The sequence below is a fragment of the Tiliqua scincoides genome, chromosome 11 (assembly GCF_035046505.1).
Source record: "Tiliqua scincoides isolate rTilSci1 chromosome 11, rTilSci1.hap2, whole genome shotgun sequence".
NCBI classification, from domain to species: Eukaryota; Metazoa; Chordata; class Lepidosauria; order Squamata; family Scincidae; genus Tiliqua; species Tiliqua scincoides.
The window spans coordinates 13157462-13167605 of NC_089831.1; the positions used below are offsets into that span (position 1 = coordinate 13157462).

General features: G+C 45.8%; 1 pseudogene; it reads right to left on the minus strand.

Moving 5' to 3' along the window:
• Positions 1–9412: 9412 nt before the first annotated feature.
• LOC136662814 (5S ribosomal RNA) lies at positions 9413–9529 on the minus strand (annotated as a pseudogene).
• Positions 9530–10144: the final 615 nt, after the last annotated feature.

The window sequence follows — 10144 nt, forward strand, 5'->3', positions numbered from 1 at the left end:
TGACTAGGTGCCTTTTATTAAAAAAAAAATCTGTGATGTTGTTATTCCAAGTCTGGGTAGCAATGAATGGATATGGGACAGGATATCCCTGTCCTCTGACTTTGTCAGGTAAGCTTGGATGCCCAGTCAGCTGGAGCTGGTGCACACCTCTCCCAGCAGGTAGGCTGGCAACAAGCTATTGTTCTTGACGGACTCAAATGATGAAAACAAGCAATCTGCAAAGGATCGATCTGCTTGTCCAGACAGTCTTTCTGCAAAGTTCGAAGTGTCTTTCCTGTTGACTGCCTCTTTCTTGGGAGAGACACCTATGGACTGAAGAGGCAAACTGAGGCAAACTGAGCTCGGTCTTTGTCTTTCGTCATTTCATAATTTTCATCATCTTAAATTTTGCACGTATAGTATATATGGACCAAAGAAAACTTTTCTACCAGTTTCAGACCGACAGCTCTCAAAGCTTTATACAAGTTGAGGTCTTCCTTGATCTCTCTCTCTCTCTCTCTCTCTCTCTCTCTCTCTCTCTCTCTCTCTCTGTCATTTCCCCAAATTACTTCTGAGCAAATATTAATTCTAAAGCACCAGTTCTGCAGGCAGGAAAATTAGATGAGGTCTTTAGCATCACTAGTCTAGCTGCACCAGTAATTACCACTTGGATTACTCCGGGCAAACAAGAGAACAGATGTAGCATGTCAAAGCGCACGGCTGTGATTTGAATTCCACAAGGAGAGTACCAGAACCATTTGAAAACACAGGTAGCATTCTAGTGTAATATGTAGCATGTGTGCATTTCATAGATGCTTCTCAAAGCAAACTTGTTCCCATTTGTCTTTCTCACCCCTGGCATTACTAACTGCAGAGTTTTGTCTGTCTGATGATTCACAGAAAACTCTTCCGGTAAGACGCTGAGCCGATTTAAGTGGAGTAGCACAAGCCATCAGCCATAAGGTGATCTTTTAAATATTAACCCTGTAGCAAAAGCAACCAGTAGCAGCTGGCGTGCGGTCTGGGAGGGACAATTGGACCAACCCACTGTGGATCCTGTATGAGGAAGGGGGAATTCTTAGTTCTGTATAGATCATCTGTTTTGAGCATGCGGAAGAGGCATCTCTCCTAAACACTTTGCACCTGGATGGATTTGTATAAAAGGTGTAGTTGAGGGGCAGGAAGGGGGAAGCAGAGCTCTTCTACAGCAGCAGCAGTGACATTGAAATGTTTTTTAAAGGACTTTAGCCAAGACCAAGCATCAAGCCAGCAGGAGGCAAACTGAGACATTTGCCTAGGGTCTTATGTTAACACCTACGCCATCATCTTTGCAAAGAAGTCCCTGACAGACAGAGTGTTGCATTTCAGGATACAATCTAATGGATACATACCAGGGAGTAAGTCCTGCTGAACACAGTGGGACTTACTTCTGAGTAACAGCCTAGCAGTCTAACAAACCTTTTAATATTTGGTATATTTTTAAACCTGCTTTTTCAATTTTTATACGTTTTGTATAGACAACTATTGTAGCCTGTTCCAAGAGTTTGGGATGAAATTAGATCTGTAAAGGAGATAGAAGTTTCAAAGGTGAGATGGAGAAGAAAAGACTCCAATAGAGATATTTAAAGGGGGGTGGTTGTTTTAATGGGTATATGGAGGATGGCTATGGAGGATGTCACATTGAGCTCCCACACTTATTATTATTATTATTATAAATTATGATTATTCTGGTTATTCTGAGCTAACTTGGCAAAGGGATGTCTGAATAAACAGAGACAAATTGGGAAGCAATTTTATCTGGGATGTCTCCTCCTATGCGATCCTTCCCCCCCCCCCCAATGAATGGGAGTTGCGCATTTGTAGGGAAGGCCTGTACTCTTTCCATTCTGTAAGTCTACTAGTACTTCCAAGTTGAGTATCAGATATAGCATGTTTTTTTCCCCCCTTTTTTTCTGAAGTACCAACCAGATTGGAAGCAGAGGGGTGGCAATTTGGGTTTGTGACAGAGGGTACAACCACTTAACACAGTCCTGATTGGCAGGAGGTCCTCATCTGGCTGCTAGTGCTATCATTAATCTGTGGAACTCCTTGCCACAGAATGTTGTGATGGTGTCTGGCCTAGATGTCTTGGAAAAGGGAATTGGATAGATTTATGGAGGGAAAGTCTATCACTGGGTACAAGTCCTGATGACTGTATGCAACTTCCAGGTTTTGGAGGTAGCCTATCCCTGGATGCCAAATGCAAGGGAGTGGCAACAGGTTGCTGGTACCTTGTTGTCTTTTGTGCTCCCTGATGCAACTGGTGAGTCACTGAGAGATACAGGAAGCTGGAATAGATGAGCCCTTAGCTTGATCCAGTAGGGCTTTTCTTATGTACTTACTGAAAAATTGAACCCATCAGGGCTACTTCTTTCAATATTGCATGTATTTTGGTGCAAAGACCATATGCAACACAAACCTATGCATGTTTATTCTTAATTTATATCTCATTGTGTTCAATAAGGTTTACTCTTGGGTAGGTATGAATAAGATTGAAGCCCTTGTAAATTAAGAAATTCAGCCCCGGGACCCCCTCTTGTCTCTATGCTACTTCAGCTCCATGATATAGTCCTTTAAAAATGCAGTTTGCACCATGTGTTAATGGAGGCTGAGAGAGAACCTGCTGCAGAAAGCCCAGCCTCAGTGTAAATACATTTTCTGAGAGCCAGCACCTTTGCTCAAGTGGGCCCTATATGTCTGCTTGGTAGCCAGGGAGGTGCAGAGTCTATGTGGCTCTCCTTTCACTATTTGCCTTACAGCTGGTTGACTGGTGAGGGACCCTAATGGGGCACTTTTCCCCCCACTCTCCATTTCCAGCGGGGTGTTTTCAGTAGCAACTGTATTTGTTACTTAACCCATTTTTGCCCAGCCCACAGGTGTACACATTTGGTCCCTGTCGGAATCTAAGAAGAGTTCCTGAGGGGAGCCTGAAAAAAGGTTGAGAATGGCTGGGCTAGAACAGCAGGGACGCTCTAGAGTTAGAGTGTCGAATATAAGGCTGATGGGCCAAATACGGCCCCCAGAAGCTCTTTCTCCAGCCCACGTGGCAACTGGACTCTCCCAGTGCTACCCTTTCAGCAGCGCTACTTCTGCCAAGGCTCTGGGAGGGAGAGGTGGAAGGAGGCCTCAAAAGGCAAGGAATGCAAGAGGGAAGGGGCAAACTAGAGGGATGAGAGAGGGAGACACTGCTGAAGTGCTGGGAGAGCCCATTGAGAACACCTCTCAGCTGCTGAGCTGTGAAATGACGTCTCTGCAGAAGCACTGCTGGAAGAACAGCCAGTGAGGGATAATTGGGCTCTCCCAATGGGTTTTCCCATATCTTGAAAATTATGATCAAGAGTGAGTGGGTGAAACAGAGGCTGGCATATCGCTAGCTAAGGAGTGGCAGCGTTGGCTATGCTGCATCAGGCACCAGGAGGGCTTGGGCTAGTTGTGGTCGCAGAATGCCAGGGGGAGTCCAGCACAGTGACTGGGATTCAGGGGGTCTCCCCATATTTTGGTCTCTGCCTATGGCATATCCTGGGAGGAGGTGGGCGAGTTGATAATAATAATAATAATAATAATAATAATAATAATAATAAACAACTTTATTTCTATCCTGCCCTTCTCCCTAAAGGGACTCAGGGCGGCTTACAACATATTAAAAACAGATTAAAACATAATTTAACAGATAAAAACATATTAAAAACACATTAACAGAAACCATAAAAACAGTAGTCAGATAAAAGTCAGAATAAAAAGAGCATACAACAGCAGTTCTTAGAGGAGTCAGGCCTGTAAAAAACAACTAAAAGATGTATAAAAGATGTTTAAAAGGCCATGAAGTCAGAAGGGTTGTTTAAACAGCAGAGTCTTCAGGCCTCGCCGAAAAGTCTCAAGAGAGGGAGCCATTCTCAAGTCAACGGAAAGGGAGTTCCATAGCGTTGGTGCCACTACTGAGAAGGCCCTGTTTCTTGCCGCCGCCCCACGTACCTCCTTAGGCGGCGGCACTTGTAAAAAGGCCTTCTCTGATGACCTGAGAGGACGAGCCGGATTGTATGGGAGTAGGCGATCTCTAAGATACCCTGGCCCAGAGCAGTATAGGGCTTTAAAGGTCAAAACCAGCACCTTGAATTGGGCCCGGAAACGAATGGGCAGCCAATGTAGCCCCCGGAGAAGTGGGCTGACAGAGTCAAACCGCCTAGCTCCAGTGACCACACGGGCTGCCGCTTTCTGCACTAATTGCAGTTTCCAAACCGTCTTCAGGGGCAGCCCCACATAGAGCGCGTTACAATAATCTAACCTCGACGTCACCGTGGCATGGATCACTGTGGCCAGGTCTGCACGATCCAAGTACGGCTGCAGCTGGCGCACCAGCCGAAACTGAGCGAAGGCCCCCCTAGCCACAGCCGCCACCTGGGAATCCAGGAGCAGCTGCGAGTCCACGTGGACCCCCAAGCTGCGGACCTGCTCCTTCAGGGGGAGTGCAACCCCATTCTGAGCAAGCCGATAATCCAGCACCTGCATCGAGGATTTCCGAACCAGGAGAGCCTCTGCCTTACCCGGATTTAATTTCAGCTTGTTAGCCCCCATCCAGATCCTCACTGCTTCCAGACGGCGCTTCAGGCCCTCAACCGCCACCCTGGAGTCTGCAGGAAAGGAGAGATAAAGCTGGGTGTCATCCGCATATTGATGACTCCACACTCCAAACCCCCGAATGACCTCTCCCAGCGGTTTCATGTAGATATTAAATAGCATGATCAACCTGGTATTGTTGCCAGCATGGTTTCTTCATCTGCGCTGGAAGTCAGTGGTGGATTTTGGCTCCTGTTGCTTCACAGGGATGCTCTCTCCATGATCGGGGTCCCGGCATGTCTGGTTCCATTCTCGCACCTTTAGCATAGTTCACCTGTTTATGGAGAGAAAAGTGCTGCAGTGAGCATGGTGATCTCACAGCCCCAGCTCTGCAAATAGCTAGAATGTAACTGACCGAGTTAAAAACCATTAACACATATAGACTCACACCTGGCTCCCCTCCAGCACAGCTGCGCAACCCAAAGCAAGAGGTTTGCCACCAGAGCCTTCCTCCATCCAGAAAAGGGTTGGCTCATTAGCTTAGAAGAGCCATGGTGGAGTCAACACGTGAGCCCTGAAGCATTTGTTTGCCTTGAGGAGCAGCTGGTATGGACTATGGGATGTTAGCCTAGGAGTCTAGTCATAACGGCGGCCAGATAGCTAGTAAATTTCACTTCTGTTTTGTTTGTACTTCTACATTTAAACAGGAAAGGTAAAGAAAACCTTTGCACTTCACACATCCGATCTTCTTAAGCTTTGCCTCTACGCTGCACAAAATCCATCACCAGTATCGGATCAATAAAATGTCAGTCAAGGGTGATTTTTTGTTTTCAGGGTGTTGTTTTTTTTAAAAATCCCTTAGCTGATGAAATGTGGCAAATTTATCCCATTCCAGGCAAACTTAGGAAGCATAAGGAGAGCTAGGACGGTGTAGTGGTTTGGGAGTCGAACTTGGACCTAGAAGAGCCAGGATCAAATCTCTGCTCAGTCATGAAACTTCCTGGGTGACCTTGGGCCAGCCACTATCTCTTAGCTTTACCTACCTCACAGGTATCCAGATATTTTATCCTTATATCTTCCAAGTCTTTGTGTACGTGCTACATTATTTTATTCATATGTTTTTCACATACTGCCCTTCCTCCAAGGAGTGATGTACATGGTTCCTTCCCTCCTTTTGCCAACAACTCTGTGCAAGAAGTCCATTTGAGCTTTGAGCTGTATGCATGACTGTGGGGTATGTGTGAGCATAGCATATCAGCATCTCTGATGTTCTGATTCAAAGTGCCTCATCCTTTTTCTGCTCATGGCCTCATTCTGAGCCTCGTTTACTTCTATGCCCCCACCCTTAAGAGCTGCTCTTAATATTCTCTTTTTTCGAGTATGGTATCATCCCCGGGGCAGGGGGGCGTGTGGCCCACACCGAGGATCACACACTTGCTCTTCCATTCTGTTCCCCTCTTCCTCTGCAAATCGGAGGAGTAGCTGGGACAGAAGCTGGCCCCATGCTGACGAATCTGTGTTAATCTGGTGCTGTGAGATGGAATAAGCATTTAGCGTATCATCGGGCACTATGAGGTCTTGGTTCAGCCTCGGTGGCTCATCCACCTAGAATCCTGCATATCTGTTTCAGAACTCCAGTACGTTGTAGGTGATTGTAGGTCATGTTTTATGAGTTGTAGTCTGTTCACACTCTTTTTAACAGGGACAGGCCCAGGTCAAGAACTCTTCATGCCTGAGATTGGCATGCCAAATGGTGTTCCCATCCCCAGCTTCCACCTCTGCCACTCATCTTCCTGGATTCAAAAAAGATATTGGAATACAGAGCAGAGGAGGAAGTGTTGAGGAGAGAAGCGTCAGAGATGCTCTCATCACTCTCCTCTTCTTCCCACTTCCTCTCTTTAAATTGAAGACACAGAAGGAGAAGGCACAGTGGAGGTAGGTGGGCGGACCAAGGCAGAACTCAATTCCCGCCAGTTTGCCACCTGAGGACCCAATCCTATCCAACTTTCCAATGCCGGTGCAGCCGCAGTGCAGCCCTGAGGAAAGGGTACAAATTTTCCTTTACCTGGAGGAGGCCTCCATGATTGCCCCTACCCCCAGGTTGCAGCACATGCCCCACTGGCGTTGTTGCAGGGTTCAAGAAAGCAAGACTCAGTACTCAAGGGTGATCGTCTGCAGGCTTTATGTCGTTGCAAGCAACGGGCGTCTCATGGGACTAATGTCTCAAAGCATGAGAGCAATTTCCCACTGTTAACTGGACCCTTTATACCATTCTGGGTCCTTTGTTTGAAAATCTGAACTTCCCATTGGCTGAAGTTTGACATCATAGATGGGGTTAACTCTTAATAGGCTATAGATAACTTTAGAGACACCTGATAGGCTTGTTTCAGGTTACAGTTCCCATAAAAGGTAAAATTAAACAATTAAACATATTGAATTACAAAGACTTCAAGAACCAGCAGGGGTTGCTATAATATCATTTTATCCAATACTGACCCATACTTGCCTCCATCAATCCAATTACGGGCTTCCTTGACAGGTCTCTGTACCATCCTCATTAAAGAGATGACCCAATGTACTTCAGCTGATACCCTTATCTCTCTCTGCATGCCTTTCTCCTATGCAAAAGTCAACATAGAAACACCTGTGAAGCCTTCCTGCAATGTTAAAGCTTTTGTCTGTCCTTAACACTTTTCTAAAATCTAGCAGCAAAGGTTGATTAAGACTTACTTCTAATGACTACTATGTCCCCATATATGTTGGTTACACTTTAGGGCAGGGGTGCCCAAACCCCGGCCCTGGGGCCACTTGCGGCCCTCGAGGTCTCTCAATGTGGCCCTCAGGGAGCCCACTGTCTCCAATGAGACTCTGGCCCTCTGGAGATTTGTTGGAGCCCACACTGGCCTGACACAACTGCTCTCACCGTGCGTGTGACTGTTTGACCTCTCACATGAGCTGTGGGATGAGGGCTCCTTCCACTGCTTCTTGTTTCACGTCTATGATGCAGTAGTGGCAGCAAAGGAAAGGCCAACCTTTTATAGGCCTTGAGCTATTCATTCATTAATATAAGTTCATCTTTAATATATTCATTTATGTAAACTTCTGTAAATTGATTCAAATTTTAAATGTAAATTAATTCTTTTTCCCCCTGGTCCCCGACACAGTGTCAGGCAGATGATGTGGCCCTCCTGCCAAAAACTTTGGACACCCCTGCTTTAGGGCAAAGACTATTTTACCTATATGTGCCTATATGTGCCTTTTCATTTGAAAGCATGGAAGAATAACAGTTTAAAACTATAAACGAACACAGGCAGAGTGTCCTTGCTAAGACGGGTATACTCCTGCCAAGTTGGGGCCTATCTGCTCGTTACCTAACAATCTTATCTATTTGCATTCCAAGGTGTTTATGCCTAAGCAGCTCTGTGAGAATAAAATTTTGCCTTTAAATGAAGTCAAACAGCTTCTTCTATTCTGTGTTTTTCTATACTTTTGCAGTGTGGTTTTTGCTTTTAAAATGATTCTTTCTTGGCTTATACTTATACTGGGCTATCGAGTGACTTTACAGTCTAGGGTCACCGTGCCTCAGCGTGGCTACACCAAGTGCTGAGAAATTGGATAGGATTTGGCCCTGAGACAGCTAGCTCAGTTGGCCTTACAGGTAGACCGACTCTGCAGAACCATGAGGGTCTTTGTTATGTCAAAATGCCCAATGCATAGCTCAGTTGTGTGGGTTTACAATTTCCCTAGTATGCAACTAATGAATGAAGGTCACTTATATTTGCAGTTCATTAAATCTTCTGCCTCTGCCGATGTCTGTTTTCTTTTCCAAGTGCAAAGCATTGTTTAATTGGACTAGACTTGCATAGATGGAGTCATAAAATTCACTAAAAAATTTCCTTGCGTTAGGAAGAGAAAGGGAGAGATTTGAAAACGCCAGTCAAGGTGACTTGCAAGGTTGGGAGGCCCAGCTTTTGACCTTCTATTTTTGCTCTGTCTTTATCTATTTGTACAACACATGTAATTTTGAATGACTTTGTCTCCTCTGCCCAGTGCTTCAGTGCAGCATCCAGGTTTCGGGTAAATAATTAACTATATCGCCTGGATATCATTGCAGTAAGAACCCTGTGACTAGGCCATGCCATTCAGATGGCAGGGGTGGTAGAGGGACTCACATGATTTAATGTTGCTCCACCGGAAAGGGGGGGGGGAAATCCCTTTGCATGCCAGGGATATGGTAGGCTAGAACTCATCTGTTTGATGCGGTAGTTTTCTGTGTAGAAAAACATGTGTGTGTGTATGCAGCTGCCTTACTGAGTCAAGTAATTGTTCTGCCTTGCTCAGCAGCTCCAACAGGCAGCTGCTCTTCAGATTTTCATACCAAGGTCTTTCCCAGCCTTACTTAAAAGTGCCAGGGATTGAGCCCAGGTCCTTTTGCATGCAAAGCTGATACTCTACTACTGAATTCTGTCTTCATCGTCTGTACAGGTTGTCCTTTGGTATCCGGGTTCCCTTCCCAGAACCCCCATGGATATCCAAAACCGCAGATGCTGAACTCCAGCATCGGATTACTTACCTGAGACCTCTGGAGGCTGCTCCAGGTCCATGCCGGGCCTGAGAGGTGCTCTCTTGGCCTCTGTGGGTCTCATAATGCCTCATAATGTTTTGTCCAAAAATTGGAAATCGCTTTCAGAGGCCTCCATGAGGTATTCTGAGACCTGTGGAGACCAAGGGAGTGCCTCATAGGATTGCACGGGCTTAGAGCAGCCTCCGGAGACCTCAGATAAGTATCATAATAGTGCAAAGTGGTTGGCAACCTTCAGTCTTGAAAGACTATGGTATAAGCCTACAGCAGCCGGTATTCCCAGGCGGTCTCCCATCCAAGTACTAACCAGGCCTGACCCTGCTTAGCTTCCAAGATCAGACGAGATTGGGCATGTGCAGGGTAACAGTTGCAAAGTGGACCATCTGCATCTAGGGGGTTCTGTGTCCGTGGTGAGCCAAATCCATGGATATGGGTGCACACAGACACAGAGGGTCCACTGTATGGTCTTTTCTTGTCTAGAGTGAAAACATCATTGTAATATATAGAAAAGCTCATACATATGGAGTAACATTCGAGGTAAACGTGCCTCGAAAATTCCTTAAATGGAATGGAAGGGTGGGATATAAGTATTTTAAGCAAACAAGTAAATGAACCTTATTATTCTAGTAACCCACATTTAAAATCCATTTTCCAATAAATGTATCAGTTTTACATCACTGGAGGCCTCTTCTTTATTGCATCAGTTTCATTATTAGGTTACTATGGGCTGAATCCTATTTTCCAATGCTGGTGCAACCATGCCAATGAGGCATGCTCTGCATCCTGTGGTGGGGAGGTAGTCACATAGGGGTCCTCAAGGTAAGGGAACATTCATTCCCTTACGTTAGGGTTGCATTGCAGCTGCACCGGTGCTGGATAGTTGGATAGGATTGGGCCCTGAGTCAGATCTGTGTCTAAATGTGTGAGTCCGGTGTCATGAGTGCTGCCGGTTGTCTTTAAGCATGCAGCTGTCTAGGCTTTTTCCCCTGT